At 43.1% G+C, this 17,969-nt stretch overlaps 1 protein-coding gene across 5 annotated transcripts in view; it reads left to right on the top strand.

Moving 5' to 3' along the window:
• GLCE (glucuronic acid epimerase) overlaps positions 1-17,969 on the top strand; it is a 145,035-nt gene that overhangs the window by 46,675 nt on the left and 80,391 nt on the right. For 2 of the 5 annotated variants that reach the window (XM_005300701.4, XM_065559142.1), the window contains exon 1: positions 152-290. The exons of 1 other annotated variant lie outside the window; for it this stretch is intronic. The gene's annotated coding sequence lies outside the window, so the exon portion shown is untranslated. Of the gene's footprint in view, positions 1-138; positions 291-17,969 lie in introns of those variants that run through there. 2 more of the 5 variants (XM_005300704.3, XM_005300703.4) reach the window with 2 other exon arrangements.

Raw genomic sequence — 17,969 nt, 5'->3', positions numbered from 1 at the left:
GGAGCGCTCCTGCCTCAGCGCGGCTGCCTGCGAGCGCGGCGGTCTAGCCCCGCGCCCCGGAGCCCGGCGGCGCGCGGGGATTGGCCGGCGCTCTGGGGGCGGAGCGCTGGGATTGGGCCGCGCGTGGCCCCGCCCCGCCGGCGCGGGGGGCGCGTGGGCCGCGGGGGCGGGGTTCGCCGCGGCCCCACGTCGCCGCCTCCCGGAGCCCCGCGCACTGTGGTTCCGCCCGGGCCGGGGACAGGCAGGAGCTGCTGCGCCGAGGGAGGCCCGCGCCCGCCCGCCCTGCACAGGTGGGAGCTGCCGGGGGCCGCGCTGCTGGGGCTGGCGGGGCGGGGCGGCCTGGCCGCCGGGACCCGGCGTGGGGCTGTGCCGGCTCCGCCGCCATCTCCCGCCTCGGTCCCCTCTGCCCGGCTCTGGTGCGGGCTGGCTCGCGGCCCCCGGGGCCGGCTGCGGGGGTCGGGGCTCCTGACAGGTGGGGCGGGGGGAGCGGCTGCAGCCCCCCCGGCTCGAAGTGGTTCCCTCACACCCAGGGGTTACAGCCCGGGTCTGTGGCGCTCAGCCCCCCCCCCCCCACTGTACAAACCCTCCCAGCCCCCCTGCCCCGGCTCTGGGTCGCGCTTCCGTGGCGGGGGGGCTCTGGCTTGACCCCTGCCTTGGGGCTACGTGGGTTCCTGGCAGATCGCTGCTGGGTGGGGGTCTGTGCCGTCTCCCAGTCTCTTCCCTCCACCCTGTTCCTCTGACTCTGCCGAGCCATTGTCAGGCTGCCCCACTGGTCCCCAGCCCGATGGGTTCGGGTCTGGCAGCAGCAAGCCCCTGCCCTGGTGCACCGAGTAGAAGGGAGGATGATGGTACCTGGGAGCGGTGGGCCAGGGTGATAGGCAGGACTGTGTCCAAACTCCCTTGAGACACAACAGAAGAAACAGCCAACTGGGAAGTCAGACACTCCGAGACTGTTGCGGAAAGGAGACCTTTTGCTTTACGCTGACAGCCATGGTGGTAGCTGTTTTCAGTCAAGCCCTGCCACCCCGTCTTCAGCTCCACGCTCCTCTGTGTCGGCATCAGAGTTTTACACTCTTGCTTTCATGGTCACTTGGGCTTCTGTGCAAAGCAAATGACACTGCTTCGTTTTTCTCCTTCTCAAGTTGCTTAGTAGAAGGGACTTCACATTTCAGGATGGAGATTTTGAAATTCCAGGTCCAGGCGGAGACGGGAGAGCTTTTATCCCTTCCTCTTTCTGGAGGAAGGGATAAAAGCACTGATTGCAGGTTGATATTTGGTTCATTCATCAGAGTACTGGTAAAGTACTGGGTTTTGCTGCCAGAGCATTGTATGAGTAACCCAATCTTGAACAAACTCCGATAAAAATTAGCCACCCTTAGGATGATCCTGTAAAGAAACGGATCATTTTGATGGGTGAGTAAACTTACTCATCCCAATTGAGTGGGTGTGTAGAATTTTACAAGACTAACATAACCGGATCTGAAATGTTCCATGGTAACTGGAGACATTATTTGGGAATTTTTATGCTAGCTGTTTTCCACATACTTGGTCAAGAGCAGCCTTTTCTTTGTGTGCTTCATTACTGCAGGTGCAGTCTGGCATAGAAGAGAGCTTGTGAATAGCTCTTTGTATTATGCCAGCACCTGTTCATGTGGAACTGAGATAGTTTTACTACCTCCTTAAAGGTGTGATGTGGACTGACTAAAGCAGAAATATTTAAAGCTCAGGCTATGCTTCTGACCCTGATTTAGCCCCTATTACCTGGCTGTTGCCAGTGTCTTGTTGCCAGCTACTTGTGCTGTCAAAAGACAACATGAATTAAACATAGAGATACAAAGTTGAATATTCTAACCCTTTTGTTAAGGGGCATATTTTCCTCTGATCTGTAACATTGGATCTTGACTCATTATTCTGGCCTCCCAAAAGGCATGGATTTCCCTCTTGACGGTGATGTTGGTTCCATAGAAGTGTGGCAGAAAGAATTTTGATTTGTTAGACTTATGTTGGGAAATACAAAAGCTTAGGAGTACTTAATCTTTGACCTTATAGCTGTTACAATATTAGTTGCAACAGTTCTGTGATTCTAACAACCGTTTCAGTGGGGAGTGCCTTTTCCTTAGATATACCTGTATCCTCTGGCTTCATCCATGGAACCACTCCAATTTGATCTCATGGTTTTGATGTAGAAACTTCATAAAAATGCTAATGCTCTTCAAAGATAGTTGTGTGGTTGATTAGCTTTTTTTGTCAGATCATCTGAAACCATGAAAATGTGTTTTTTCTCCCTCCCTCTTGATGCTTCATTTATAAAATAGGCAGACCAATTTAGATCATTTTTTTTTTTTAGTTCTGAATATGCTGCACCATGGCATGATGCTGATTAAGGGCCCAAGCTATCATGGGTCTAGTAAGCACCACCAACAGGAGAAACTGCTTCCATTTCACACTGTTCATAGAATATGTAACATTCAAATATAACTATGGAGATCAAAATGTTCTTTGTGGAAATATGCCCCTTTATATCCATCTATGTCAAGAAACAATTTTGTGAATAGTTTTCTTAGTGGGTGAATTCAAAAGGCCTAGCAAGTTGTAGAAGTAAAATTGTATTAGTCCATTTATCAAACTTACATTTAAAAAAACCCACTTATTTTATTTTGGACTAAAATAAAGCTTGATCATTCTTAAGGGATAAAGCAAAAATAACTTCTTCCAGATATGGTCTTCCATACATTGAAAATTAACTGATTTGTGGAGTAGCAGAGTAAAATATATAGGATATCTAGATAAACAGGTAAAATCAGTCTGAATCAGTAAGGAGTCTGTTACTCAATTGATGCAGTCTGGCTTAAATTTGCAACTATATAAGGAAAACCTACAAATATTCAGGAGGTTGAATTTTTATTTTTAAGTATATACAACAGGAGAAACTTAGATTTCACTATCATCTATGAAATTGCATGCATTGCTCAGAAATGTTCTTTAAACAAATTAATATTTCTTACACATTCCCCCCCCCCAAGTATGTAATAAGTGGTGCTAGACTGTTCTTTGAAATATGGTGGGGGGGATGGATTTCTACATCTTTTGGATATTGTGGAACATCCAAGAGATGTATGTTTGTGTTTATATGTATCTGGTATGTCATGACATGACATGACAAATGTTACTAGGGCATCTATTTAAAAAGATATGGAGATGTTTAACAATTAAGAGGTTATGGTACGCATATTAAAACTTTGTCCAAAGACAGCACTTTAATGCTTAGTAGCTGGGTATATAGCTTGTCTAAAGCCATATTCTAAATGGTTGGCTGAACTTTTGGCACATATTTGTGCAGGTGGGACCTTCATCGCTGGGAGAAGACTATAGAGTAAAGGCAGCTGGGCATGCGGTGAGCAGAGTTGGGGATAGAGAAGAATGCAGTGGTTTTAAACTGTTCCCGCTGCATCTTTCTCCCCATTCAGTGCACTTCCCCTTCCTTCTCTGCCTTGAAAAGGCTAACAGTAGTTTGTGGATCTCTAGGCACTTTCTATCATAAAAACTATATAGGTTCAATATTACGAACATAGGTTTTTAGTATAGATAGTTAGTTCAAAGTGACTACTGGGCCATGAACTGCTGAAAGGGCAGCTGGGCTTCTGAGGGACGAGGAAAAGGATCCAGATAGTTAGGAAAAAATTTGGTTCTAGTGTCAGCTCCTTGGGCAAATCATCTCAACTTTCTATCTTAAAAAATGAGGATACTACTACTTGCCCACCTTTGAGTTGTTTCAGCTCTGTGGTTGAGAAGTGCTGTATAAGAATAAGTATGTGTTAGTTCGTGGGACCTGTAAATTATGTCAAGATTAAAATTAATGTAGTGTATATAGTACATAGTAAAGAAAAGCTCGGTGTCGTCTTTCCGCTATTTTCTTTAATCCCAGAACTGCTTTTCATTTTGAAAGGATAGATTAAGAAGTTGTTTGAGTGCTAGTTCATGTCGATTCCAATCAGGTGTGTGTGTGCGTGCACGGCAGCTGGAAGATTTTTCCCCTAGCAGCATCCGTCGGGTCGACCTGGGATCCCCCCTGGAGTTGCACCTTTATGGCACAAAATATAGAGCCTTGCTGACCCCACCACCCCTTCAGTTCCTTCTTGCCATCTGTGACGGTTAGCTGGAACCTCCCATAGCTCCTGCCTTGGCAAGCGCCGTTAGCAGTGTCCTTGTACATCATTGCTTACCTCTTAGTGTAGTTAGTATTAGCAATTCTCGGCCCTCCCGCCCTTCCACCCCCCTTCCCCATCACTCTTCAGGGACCCTTCTCACGAGCGACTTCTCATACAGGAGGTGCACTCGCTCCTATTGCTGGGGGCAGTGGAAGAGGTTCCTCAGGAGCTGAAGGGCAAGGGCGCGACGCAACAGGAAGTGCCAGCAGTTTTGCTCCTTCCTGAATCACAGCCTGGGCTCCATTGCGGACATGTGCCTCCTCCCCTGGGGAGGCCATCTCCTATGTGCGTTTCCGTCTGTCCCTCTCGTTCACAAGTGCTCCTCCAGATACGGAGGGATCAAGCTTCGGTGATATTGGTAGCTCCAGCGTGGCCAGCCAATTCTGGTACATATCAATCTTGGAAATGTCCGTGGAAGCCCCAGTCACCTTACTGCTCCTCCCAGACTTAATAACTCAGGATCCTGGCCATCTCCAGCAACCAAACCTCGAGTTGCTGCACCTCACGGCGTGGAAACGCCATGGCTAAACCTGATGGAGCTCTCCTGTTCCGACCCGGTTAGACAAGTCCTCCTTGGCAGTAGGAAATCCTCCACCAGGGCTACCTACCTTGCCAAGTGGAAGAGGTTTTCAATTTGGTTGGCACAGCATTGCTCGTCCCTGATGCTCGCCCCATACCACTTATACTGGACTACTTCTCCATCTCAAGCAGCAGGGACTGTCCATGTCATCAGTAAGGGTTCACTTGGCAGCCATTTCCGCTTTCCATCTGGGCACCGTGGGACGGTCGGTCTTTGCCAATCCTATGGTCCCGAAAGGCTATATCGACAGGCTATATCCGCACATCCGGCAGCTGACCCTGACCTGGGACCTCAATCTAGTCCCTTTCCAAACTGATGGATCTGCCCTTCGAACCACTGGCGACTTGTTCCCTGCTTTTCCTGTCCTACAAGGTGGTGTTTCTGGTAGCAATAACCTCAGCCAGGAGGGTGTCTGAACTCAAGGCCTTAACATCAGAGCCCCATTACACCATGTTCTATAAGAAAAAGGTTCAACTCAGGTCTCATCCAGCTTTCCTCCTGAACGTTGTCTCCCAGTTTCACATCCACCAGGACATCTTCCTCCTGGTGTTCTATTCTAAGCCGTACTCGAGCGGCAGGGAGCAGAGGCTTCACTCGTTGGATGTCTGCAGAGTGCTAGCCTTTTACATTGAAAGAACGAAACCCTTTAGAAAGTCCATTCAACAGTTTGTGGCTGTGGCAGACAGGATGAAGGGTCTGTCGGAGTAGCCGGCAAGAAGGAACTGAGAGGGTGGCGGGTCGACAGGGCTCTCTATTCAGCGCCATGAAGGCGCGGCTCCAGGGGGCGATCAGGCCAACCCAACAAATGCTGCTGGGGAAAAATCTTCTGGCTGCCGTGCACGCGAACACACCTGATTGGGATGGACGTGAACATCGCATCTCGAAGAACGACAGTTCCAAGAAGGTGAGTGACTGTTTTTTTAGTCAAACTATTTTCAAAGGTCATTTTAAAAAATAAATGTAAAATAAATTAATTTGTATTCTGCTAGCAATAAGCCAGGTCTGACTTTCTGTTGGTGTATGTCTTGTGCAACTGAAGACCAAAGCAATGTACCCAAGATGTGCATCAGCAGCCTATTAATGCACACCCCTTTTTGTTGTGCTGCTATATTTTAAGAATGTAAACTTGTCATCTAACAGATGCTGGAGCTGTAACACTGTCCTTGTCTCAACCCTCAAAACTGGGTATAGATTAAAGACAATAGCGAGGGCTGTGGAGTATTTTAGTCGCATTTTTAGAATTCTCATGTCTTCTCACATTGCTCATTTCTGGATACTCCCTATTTGTCAGTGGTGAAAATAGGCTCCTTGGGTGTCTGGAAACAAGGATTGAGAATGGAAGCCCCTATCCTTGAGTTAGGTGTGTCTTCCTTTTGATACTGTTGCTCAACAGTACAGTATTTAGATCATCCTTTAGTTTGTTTGATGATCTCCCTCAATATTTTTTTGCCTGATATTACCGGCTTTGTATCTGATTTTCACATGCAGAGAGGCAGCTAAGGTTGCTTTTCTACTCTGATTGTTCATCTGACTAGATGTTGATTCCATGATCCGTTTCTTGAAAGTATTTGTTCATCAGTTATCACTGATTCTTCTCCCCCTCTCCCCCCTTAATGTCAGTATTGTAGATACTTATTTACTCTGTACTTTATCATATAAGAACTCATTGGGAATTGAGTGTGCTTGGCACCTTATTGAATCAGCCCCTAAGGCCCTATGTAAAAAAAGACTTCATAGCCTACATATGTGAAAGTACATTAAGCTATTGAACAGGTTCTACTTCTATCTGATGTTTATGTAAAGTATTGTCAGTACCCTATTAGCATGCAGTAGATCTCATAAACTGAAGCTTTGGTATGTTATGGATACATTCATAATCAGTAGCTAAGCATTTTTATGCTAGACATGTTAGTGCTCGAATATCTAGCCTCTTTACGTTTGAATTTCATTCAATTGGTCAAAGTCCGCATTGGCACCTTATTGTGCATTCAGACAGTGACCATTGAGTGTGGAGAGGATATCGCAAAAAAAGTAATGAATACATGATCAAAACAGTTTTCTGGGGGAGGGCAAAGTAAGACAATTCAAGCCATTGGTTCAGCACCCTAGCAATTGGAAAGTCTTGTGCAGGCAAATTTAAGGTTAGATAATCAGAACTACAATGCCTGTGTAATATGAACGGACCCCAGTCATCAACATGCGGGACTGAACCTGGGACCTTCTGGAACTAGATGTATGTGTCTCTACTGCATGAGCTAAAAGCTGTTTGGCTCTTAGCCACGGCTGTAGTAGACTCATCAAGCTCTAGATGGTCTGGGTGCCACTAGAGAGGGACGGCACCACCCCAAGCAGGCATGGGGGTTACACCAGCATTTTTTTTCTGCATAGCATGTACCCCTTCAAAAATACAATATGAAAATAACCCTTTGCATGAAATTTATTTATGGAAAAATGCATTCGTGTATACAGTTACCAGTAAGACTCTAGTAAGGGGAAGGTCTGTTAATAACAGTTGCACCGTTGTGTGTATATATACACAAATAAGATTGTGTTTTTCCTTGGTAGCATCATGCATGAATATAAATAATATTGCAAAATCTTAATGTTGGCTCAAGCAAACACTCCATGCCCTGAAAATAGCTTGAAGATTTATGTATACGTGAACCCAATCCTGCAGTCCTCCTAAACAACACTTGCTGACTTTGATGGAAGTTTTGCAAACCAAGGCCAGCAGAATCCGATTTGGGAGTAGCCTTTTTAAAGATAGTATGAACTTGAACAATACAGCCTGTAGATGTAGGGATTGCCAGTTTTATTAATAAATCTTCAGTCAGCACTCACTAAACAGGAAAGATTGTAAGGACGCTATGCACTTCTGAATTTGGCGAGTTGTAACAAGTGAAATGACACTATCCAAGCACGTTCTGTAAAAGTATCTTGCCCTGCAAATATATTCTTTGGCACCATTAACAAACTTTTTCTGGGTCAAATATTTCAGTCGATGTCTGTCTAGCGTCCTTGTTTTCACTTCAGTGAATTTGTAAAGTTATCAGATGCCACAGTGATGGTAATATATAAATGTCTGTATTAAGTTGAAGTGTAATTCTACAACAAATCCTCCTTATGTAGGTAACTGAATCCTGTTCAGTTGTGGGGATGGGGGAGGGAGCAACTTGACAAGTTAAACTGTTTTACAGATTTAAAATATGCATACAGTATTGTCAAAACTTGCACACTGTAATATATCAGAGGGGTAGCCATGTTAGTCTGGATCTGTAAAAAGCAACAGGGTCCTGTGGCACCTTTAAGACTAACAGATGTGTTGGAGCATAAGCTTTCGTGGATGAATACCCATGCGTCTGATGAAGTGGGTATGCATCCACGAAAGCTTATGCTCCAACACATCTGTTAGTCTTAAAGGTGCCACAGGACTCTGCTTTTTACACTGTAATATGATTCTGAAGATGCTTCTGAAGACATGTATTGGCTGTTATAACTTGCTCGCTCATGACAATGATTCTAATGACATGCCAAACTAGTTCAGTGAGTTTAACCAAAGTGACACTTACTAACATTTTTTAAATGCAGTTTTTTGTACCCAGTATGTGGTGGTTTCTGCCATCATGTTCTCAAATATGAGAAGCAACTTAAAAGTAAAGTGAAAGCATTCAGATTGGGAAAGGAAATATGGGCATTCGCTTTTGAAGTGATGGCCTTGTGAACCGCCATATCTCCTTTCTCCTAGTAGTAGTATTACCTTCAGTATGGAAACAAAAGCAAAATGTTAAAGCATGAGATAAAGTTCAGTAAAGCATCCTCAAATAGTCGTGGGGAGGCTGCGTTGGTGGTATTATGCAATATATTACACTGCTAAAAATTAGTAGGTGCCTAAAATATTAGTGTCTGGCCAGTGGCCCAGACAGAAGAAAAGATGGGTCTGGCAGCATTTGGCAGTAATTTTCTGCAAAGCAAGTGTCCTGAGCTCTTTTTACTGTCCGACAGATTCTTTGACAATACAGTGCTTTATAATGCTGTTTTTTACAGTGCTACCTCAACTGGAAAAGGAATTCTTTTGGAGATGATCTAGTAATCGGTTAGTTGAGACATTTCCGGTCTTTATTATAGAATTACACTAACTAGTTTGGGGTACTGATTTTAGACTTGAAAAATAAAATAAGGGACATTGTTCTAAATTTATACAGTCCTCCACATAATGGGGCACTTACCTTGACTGACATGTCAGGGTACTGCTGTAATATAGGTGGTGGTAATAATCAGAGCACTGTCTTTTTATCCTACATACCTATCATTATTTTGTGGCTTTCTTTGCCTAATAGCATCTTGCTGTTTCGGGAGACTTTCTGTTCCCTCACTGGTAACAGTGAAATGAAAAGCTGAGCTTCAATAAGGTTAGTTTAAATGGGTCTTTCTCCAAACGATTGAGCCATAAGATTAAAAGGTAGATTTCTTATGCAACTACTATGGGATTTCTCAAATGGTTACTTTATCATTTGGGGTTTTTTATTTTATTTTAAAAGCTTGATGAATTACATATTCTAATGTAAAGAGAATGAGGAGTACTTGTGGCACCTTAGATACAGACTAACATGGCTACCACTCTGAAACATGAAATAATGTGGTATTCAGGTCTTACTGGAATTCTAAAGCATTTAATATTTTGACTTCCAAAGGCCTTCAGAACAGATTGACCATTTCAGCAGACTCTCAAGTGAGGAAATCTGAGATTTTGCTTGGGCTGCAGAGTGAACGTGTCCAGAGGTGGTGTACTGTTTTGACTTATCTTTCACTATATTACAAATTAGCAAAATTATTACATTAAAGATTTTATGCACCTAAACAAAGTTCAGAGGATAGATCAGGGGTCGGCAATGTTTGGCACGCAGCTTGCCAGGGTAAGCACCCTAGCGGGCCGGGCCAGTTTATTTACCTGCTGACGCGGCAGGTTCGGCCGATCGCAGCCCCCACTGGCCGCGGTCCCCCGTCCCGGGCCGATGGCAGCGGTGGGAAGCTGCGGCCAGCACATCCCTCGCTCGCGCCGCTTCCCGCCGCCCCCATTGGCCCAGGACGGGGGAACCACGGCCAGTGGGGAGTGCGATCGGCCAAACCTGCCGCGTCAGCAGGTAAATAAACTGGCCCGCCCGCTAGGGTGCTTATCCTGGCGAGCCACATGCCAAACGTTGCCGACCCCTGGGATAGATACAGGGATGGCAGGGTGTTAACCGGAGGAGGTTTTTACCAGGTAAAATAATGGCTTTTACTGCTCTGGGGAAAGCTAGGTAGGCCCAGTTTAAGGCATTTTCCATTTGAAAAACTGTTTCATAGAACCATAGGGCTAGAAGGGTCAGCAAGGGTCATCTAATCTAACCCCCACCAAAATGCTTGATTTGTTATGTCTAAACCACCCAAGCTAGATGGCTATCCAGCCTCTTTTTGAAAACCTCCAATGAAGGAGCTTCCATGTCTTCCTTAGGCAGTCTGTTCCACTGTCCTACTGTTCTTACAGTTAAGAAGTTTTTCCTGAGATTTAATTTAAATCTGCTGTAGTTTGAACACATTTCCTCTTGTCCTGCCCACGGTAGCAAAAGAGAACAACTTTTCTCCGTCTTTTTATGGCAGCCTTTCAAGTATTTGAAGATCTCTATCATGTCTCTTCCTCCCCCACCCCCATCCTCCTATTTTCCAAACTAAACATACCCATTCTTTCAGTCTTTGCTCATGACGCTTGCATTCCATCCCTTTGATAATCTTTGTTGCTTGCCTCTGGATCTTTTCCAGTTTCTCTACATCCTTTCTATAAACTGGTGACCAAAATTGGACACAGTACTCTAGTTGATGACTAAACAACATAGAGTAAAGCAGTAGTATCTCTTCCCATGACCTGCATGCTATGCCTCTGTTAATGCAGCCCAAAATTGCATTTGCTTTTTGCAACAGCATCATGTTGTTGACTCATGTTGAGGTTGTGATCTACCACAACTCCCAGATACTTCTCAGCAGTGATGCTGTCAAGCCATTTCTCCCATTCTGTATTTGTAAATTTGGTTTTTCTTCCCTGCGTGTAGCACCTTACATCTTTGCTGAATTTCATTTTGTTGTCTGTAGCCCAGTTCTCCAATTTATCAAGATCCCTCTGAATTTTAGCTCTATCCTCTGAAGTGTTAACAACTCCCCCTAGCTTTGTCATCTCCACATGTGATCAGTATGCTCTCTATTCCTACATCCAGGTAATTAATGAAGATGTTAAATAATACTGGACTCAGAACAGATTCATGTGGAACCTCACTTGAGGCCTTCTTCCAACCTGACATCATTCCATTAATAGTTACTCTTTATGACTGTTTAACCAGTTATGTAGCCACTTAATGTTAGTTTCACTAAGCCTGCATTTCTCCACCTTACTTATGAGACTGTCCTGTGGGACTATGTCAAGAGCCTTGCTAAAGTTCAGGTACTTTTCTCCTCTTGTCTTTCCCTATTTGCACACTGCTTTCTGTACTTGGAATGATGTCTGTTTTCCCATCCACCAAGTGTCCTTTCTCCAAAATCTGCTTTCTTTAGTCTTTATTTTCACTCCGACGTCCCCTCCTGTACTGTTTACTTCTCTCACCTTGTGTAAAAATACTAAAATATGTAACTGGCACTTTACAGAATGACTCGTTCTTTACTTTAAGCCTTGTCCTTTCTTTTCCAATCACCTTGACTTCTCTATTTTCATGTCCTATATTTAAATGTGATTTTTGGGTGGAGGAGGGTGTTGGGTATATGTTAATCTGTGTAAACTGCTGTGCAAAGTTATGGCATGATATACCTTTTATAATAGATCATTCATTCACTATAAAATATCTTTCTTCAGAATTAACTTTGCATAATTTTTAGGCTAGATTTTTAATAACTGTTGAATGCCAGTTGAAATATTGGAAGTGTCATGGAGACGAAAACCATGGTAACTAGATTCTCTAAAAGAATGCTCATTGTTAATTTCAGAGGAAATCGGGTTTTAATTACTGTCTTTATCTTGAGTACGCCACCTTATGCACAGATCTTCTGAATTGTGCCGGCACTGCTAGCACCATTAGAGTTAAAAATGACCTGGTATTTCTTGATTTGAGAGGTGACAACTTGGCTGGTGTCACTGGTGATTAAAATCTGACTTATAGGCTGCCTGATTAAATATGATTTGTTGGTTACAAATTTAATTTACTCAGCTATATTTTTTGGGGGGGTTAGATTTTAGTGTAATCTTAAAATCTGGCAGTCTAGTCATAATTAAGATTTATAGTGGAGGCCATATGGGGAGTACTTGAATTGTCACTACACTTCTGTGATCCTGTTCTGTGGATGAAGCCTTCAGGGCTCTAAATCTGGTACCTTTTAAGAGCAGTATATTCATTGTATTAAAAACAAAGCTTCAGCCCATAAACTACTATATTAAAATAAAAATTGAACGTAAATACCAATAAGTTGGGTGCTATAGTAGATAGCTAACTTCTGTCTCAACACACTTGATAAAATAAATGGAACACCTTGGTTCTATACCTCACTAGGATTAAGGTAGGACACTTCTTGTTAGTTGCCATTCAAATGAAGCTTCCATAACTATTTTCTACTACATAAAATTCTCAGATTTAATTTTTGAGAATTAGCCACAATCTGAAATTGTATGCAGATTTGGTTTAATTAGACCTTGGTACAGACATACACACATGACTTCTTGTATTAGAAACAGAAAAGTAGCACAGAATCCTGCAGACTTAGTTGCTTAATGTTTAAAACTTGTCTGTACCGCACAGGTTTGTCTGAAGATAGTTTTTCATAATCTAATAAACCCCCAACCTCAGAAGGAAATAACTTTCTTTTCTGTAAGAACCTACTGAGGAGAGAATTTGTCAGGTCACTTTCACGGTATTATGAAAGCTGGCAATTTCTGTGACATCTTGAAATTCGCTTGTGTTATGGGTAAATTTGGCATAGAAGTAAAATATTAGCACAACAATTGTTAAAATGTCAAGTCCCGTACCCTGAAGAGAATCTTTCTTTTGTGTTACTAACATGCATTCCATAACTAGGCATAATGTAAGGCTTAATGCAGCGGATGCTCTTTGAACCCAAGTGGACAATGATATCTCAGGGAAATGTAGTTTATTTCTGTGCAATGGATTTTTCCTTTGAAGTCCTAAGAAAAGTGTATATAAAAGAACCTCCATTATGGACACCTCAGGAATGGAGGTTGTCTGTAACTCTGAACATAGCACAGTTTGGACTCCAGATGCAGCAGCGGACGCTCCGGGCTGGGGTCCGGCAGCAGCTGAGCTCCCTAGTCAGCCCCAAGCTTGTCGTCCTCCAGGCAGAGGGGTTCGTGTGTGTACGAGAAAACAGTGTGTCCCCCTCCCGACGGGGGCAGGGGAGGAGGGGTGAAAGTGGTGCAGACCCCAGAGCTGCTCCTGCTGCCTTGGGCTGACAGCCTCAGCGTCTTGCTGTAAGTGCCCGCCCCGTGGGTGGGGGTGTATGGTGGGGACAAGCAGCCCAGATGTGCCTACCTTTAAGATGCAATACGGGCACAGTACAGTATTTGCTTTTTTTTTGGTCTCTGCTGCTGCCCGATGGGTTATTTCTGGATGTACTAGGTGTCTGGTTGACCGGTTAGACCATAACTCTGGTGTTCCTATCTTTGAGGTTCCATGGTACCGTCAATCCAGGTGTTTCTTCTGGTTTTTCTTGCTCAAATGTTACCTTTCCCCCCTAGTTTCATAACATTAAGAGTTTTTTTTTTGTTTGAGTCAGAAGTGTTTAGGTTAATGTATGATTGCCCCAAGGCTAAAGACTATTTCCACTGGGGGTGGACTACTACTTTATTTATGAGAAAATACTTAAAAATAAACTAGCAATATATACCAGCAATCCCAGCCTTATTGTCACAATAGAAAAGTTTACATACCAATCCTATCACTTATTTTAGTTGATTCAATTCAAAACTTTCTAGACTAATCCTCCTTCCATTGAAGTCGGTGCCGAAACTCTCATTAAGTTCAGTGGAAGTGCAAATTGGCTTGCAGTGGGGAAACTGCAAAAGGCAGGTAGGTAGATTGAGTCCTGTCTCCATAGTAGGGAAAGGGTGTATCCCCTGCAGTCAGGAGGTGGGACCCTGCCTAGCCCTTGATGCCATGGCATCACTGCTATTTTTAGCAAGCTAGCTATATGTGCTGCAGTCAGACCTCCTGATTGCAGTGTAGAGATACCCTGGGGCCTTTGGCAAACTTTCTTCTAATACCTGATTGGCGTTGGGACTATGTCACCAGTGGCCTCTCCTAAAAGAGTTGCCATTCACCGCTTCACCTTCTTGTATCTTGTTAATGTGGTTTGAAAACTGGTGAAATGGGAGGGCTTGAGATAGTACTGGAATTGACTGTGGATTATAAGGGTGCATTCTTTGTAGGGAATGGAAAGCTACAAACCTGAGACATGCACACTGGCATTTACTAAACTGTAGTACATTTATATACTTTGACATTTCTGAATATGTAAAACCTAATTTCCCCATTGCCCTGCACTGCCCAAGGTGAAGTGAGTGCAAAGATGTGGAGAATGGTATTAATCAAAATATAGTGCTGATGAATTGGGCGCACAGCCTCTGTTCAGATCCCTGGAGCTCAAATAAACTTGATTTGCTCATGTATAAGAACAGTAAGTATTGTACAAGGGAGGGTGTAAGCATCTTAATTTACATGTTATAAAACTGCAGGGAGAGTCAGTCTGAAGGTCTGTTTAATTTCTAAGTTGGCTTTAAAAACTTAATTTTATATCTATATGACTTTAAAACTCGGGTGTCACATTTATCCTACCTTTTGCTCATAAAATTAACATACAGTACAGGCAATTGAATCTTTCCCTAAGACACCATTTTATATGCTCGTAAGCTGCTATTAGGTTTAAACAGTAGAATGTGTTGGGTATTTGAGTTTGGACAGTGTTCTTTCAGTGAATTTTGTTGGAAAGCCATTAGTCTTATTTCTTTATCTAATTTTCTGTTAAAAACGATGCTGATTAGAGAATGTGCTTTTTACTGGGTTAGAGGTTTCTCTGCACATCTTAAATGGCTGTGTACGCTGAAATGCAGAACCGTCTTGTCAGAAAATATCAAGGTCCCTATCATGAGAATCCCCTACTGCATCAGGCATGGAGCTGCTGTTTCACCCACCTTTTTAAAGGCTTGGAGGCAAGCAGAAGGTACTTCCCCACCTTTCATGTGGTATCCTATAGTACCCTCTACAGGTACACCTGGTGAACATGCAGAGACCCCACTTCCCAGGCTTCTGTCTCTAGGCTCAAAGCCAGGTGCTTTCTCAGCAGCTCTCTAGAAGTCTGTTTCCTCCCCTCTCTCTCTTCTTCTGGCAAGGATGGGGTCTTTATGGGCAGGGCTTTGGAGCGGAGTGTGGAGCAGTGGAGCTGCAGGTTTTTGCCTGGAGCTGGAGCGGAGCCAGAGCACAGCTCCAAAAAGCCCTGTATTCTAGGAACATTTCAAAGGAGTCCCCAGCCTTGTTTGGCTTAACAGTAGACCCTCAGCCTACTCCAGTGCTTCAGCAGTTGAGCAGGGCCAATTCAGGGATCCTGTCTACTTTCTCAGATAGCTTCTCTGAGTAGTAAAGAGATTTCTCAACACAAGGCCAGAAGCACAGGCTTAAAAAAAGCTACTAACCAAGTGAGGGTTGCTTTTTTTTGTGGTTGATAGGTTTTATTTGGAAGTTTTTTCCTCAGCTGAATGGCGGTGCCAGTACAACATCAATTGGTACAATTTCTGTGCTAGAATATCCGAAAGGGGATGTGTGGGTGGGAGTAAAGTGCAACGGAGGAATCACTTGCTGTTCAGGTTCCAGCTTTCTTTTGTCAATCTAAAAGAATCTTTATACGACACTATAATGTAACAGTTATATTTGAAAACTGCATTTCATGTTAATCTGTAGGCAGATTAGAAGTTCAGTTGTTGAGTACAGTACAAAAAGGGTTTTGTCAGGACAATGGATTTTAGATGGAGCTTTGCAAAAGCTTGTAAAGAAGTGAATAAAGTGAAGGAAAATATATCAATCTAAACAGAGACCCACGTAAACTGAACTTTACACACCCTCAAAATGGTGAGAACTAATTTTTGTAACATTGTGGCTGCTTTAAAAGATAATTGGGACAAAGTGATGATTTTAAAAATCAGAAGTTATAAGACCAGTTCTTGCAGGTCATTTAAGTGATATACTTCTAAAATGTAACTAATAGTTGTGATCAGAAAGCTCGGGAATTGGAATTGGGTGTGCTTATACCAATTCTACAAGTTAAATTAAATTCCAGGCAGAATTTGGGACAGCTTTAATCTCTCTCTTTATTTCACCCCTGAAATTGTGAAAAGTACAAGAATAGGATAATGGACTGCTTTAGAATTCGTATGCAGCATAGGTACTGTACACGCTGGCATGAAGTCATGGCCCTTACTCTAAAAGACTTCAGTCAGATCTATACTAAAACTTTTGCTGGCTTAATAGTGTTGGTTAGAGGGGTGTGGTTTTGGTCTTTCTATACTGGTAAAAGCACTAGCGTAGATGCAGTATTCTGGCTTAAAAGTACTTTTGTCTGTATAGCTTATTTTGCCTGGGAACCAGTATAGCTGTTCCAGCAAAAACACTTGTCTGAATAGCTATAGCAGCGAATTTTAAGTGTAGACTAGCAAAATGGTCTGTGGATACAAGGGATGGGGTATAGCAAAAGCAAATTAAGGGGGTCTCTATAGTAAACATTACTTTGGGGGGGGGCAAGGCTTGAAGGCCTCTGATGGCAGGGTGGGTAGAAGCGTGTTTTTTGTCTTTTTAGGCGACAGTATGGTGTTGTGCAGCCCCCCCCCCCCCCCCCCACACACACACACTTAGGGTCAGACTGTTCAAAAAGCTCTGTTTCATTTGGGTACCTAAATGGGAGCAGTCAGATTGTCAAGTGCTCAGCACAAGCAGCTGGGTGCTGGTCACGTCTTTTGAGTGCCAAAATGGCAGCTGAGCTCTCTTGAAAAATTGGGCTTTAGGCACTGAACTACCATTAATGGAGAGATTTCCTTTGACTTCAGTGCATCTTGGATTAGACCATTGGTCATGGTTTTACAGGTGCTCTAACTGCTTGTATAAATAGGTGTGAATTCCCATGTTACAAACATATATTATTAAGCCAATTCAACATGGCCTTGAAGCAGCCGTTCTGCAGATAATTTAAATGTAGTTTTCAGACTTTTCTCACAAACACCAAATGCTCCTGTTCCAAAATGTTAGTGTTTCTACCTTGTTTTCATTGTGTGTTCTAACTTTGCCGCAAGGGGTGCATTCATTTTGAGGTGGAGGTTCGGATACGCTAGATGCATTGAAATTGCAAGACGACAAACCCAGGAAAAAAACTGAATTGGAGAATTTTGATCAGAGTGTATAAATTTAAATGGAACTTCCATCACATCATCTTGCTATTTCTGCAAATATTCTATCCTCTACTTACTCAAAGCATCATGAGATTGTCTGCAGAGGTAGAAAAGATGTTGTTAATAGATGTGGAAAAGAGCTTCCCAGAAAGCTTAAGAATTTCATGGTGCATTTGTTCTTGTATTGTGTATGTAGCAAATGAATGAATAAATGTATATATAATTTTAAAAAAGCATGTCTAACCTAGTGTAGTCAAAAGAAAAATGCAGCTAACATTTGAGTGACTAACTTATTGCAGTCAACCTAACTCTCATTCTGAACTTGGTAGATAAATATTTGAGGACAGTTTGTTAGCAGTGCTGAAGGTCACTCAATACATCATCTTAGCTTAGTTATTTCAGAACTTTGTGTTTCACTGTAATGTCTCAATCTGTAGGACTAATCCATTCTTGCCATCCCTGCTGGTTAATGTAGGCTTTTTTAAATCCTAAGAAGCTTTATTCCTTTTGTAAGGCTTTCAGAAGTCTCTCTCCTTAATGATAAATGTCAACAAATTACATCAGGGTATCTTTGACAACAGCAAGGGAAAAGTGTAGTTTTCAGTCTTTGGTAGGTTCTGCTTTACAGATAGCAACAAAGTAAACTGGGTCGCACAACTTTTACAGTAATGAAGGTAATGGTTTCTGTGAGATCCCTTAGTCTGCTGTAAGGGGCAGAATAAGG

This window comes from Chrysemys picta, chromosome 10 (genome assembly GCF_011386835.1).
Source record: "Chrysemys picta bellii isolate R12L10 chromosome 10, ASM1138683v2, whole genome shotgun sequence".
Classification (NCBI taxonomy): domain Eukaryota; kingdom Metazoa; phylum Chordata; order Testudines; family Emydidae; genus Chrysemys; species Chrysemys picta.
This window is presented reverse-complemented; position numbering and strand designations above follow the sequence as displayed.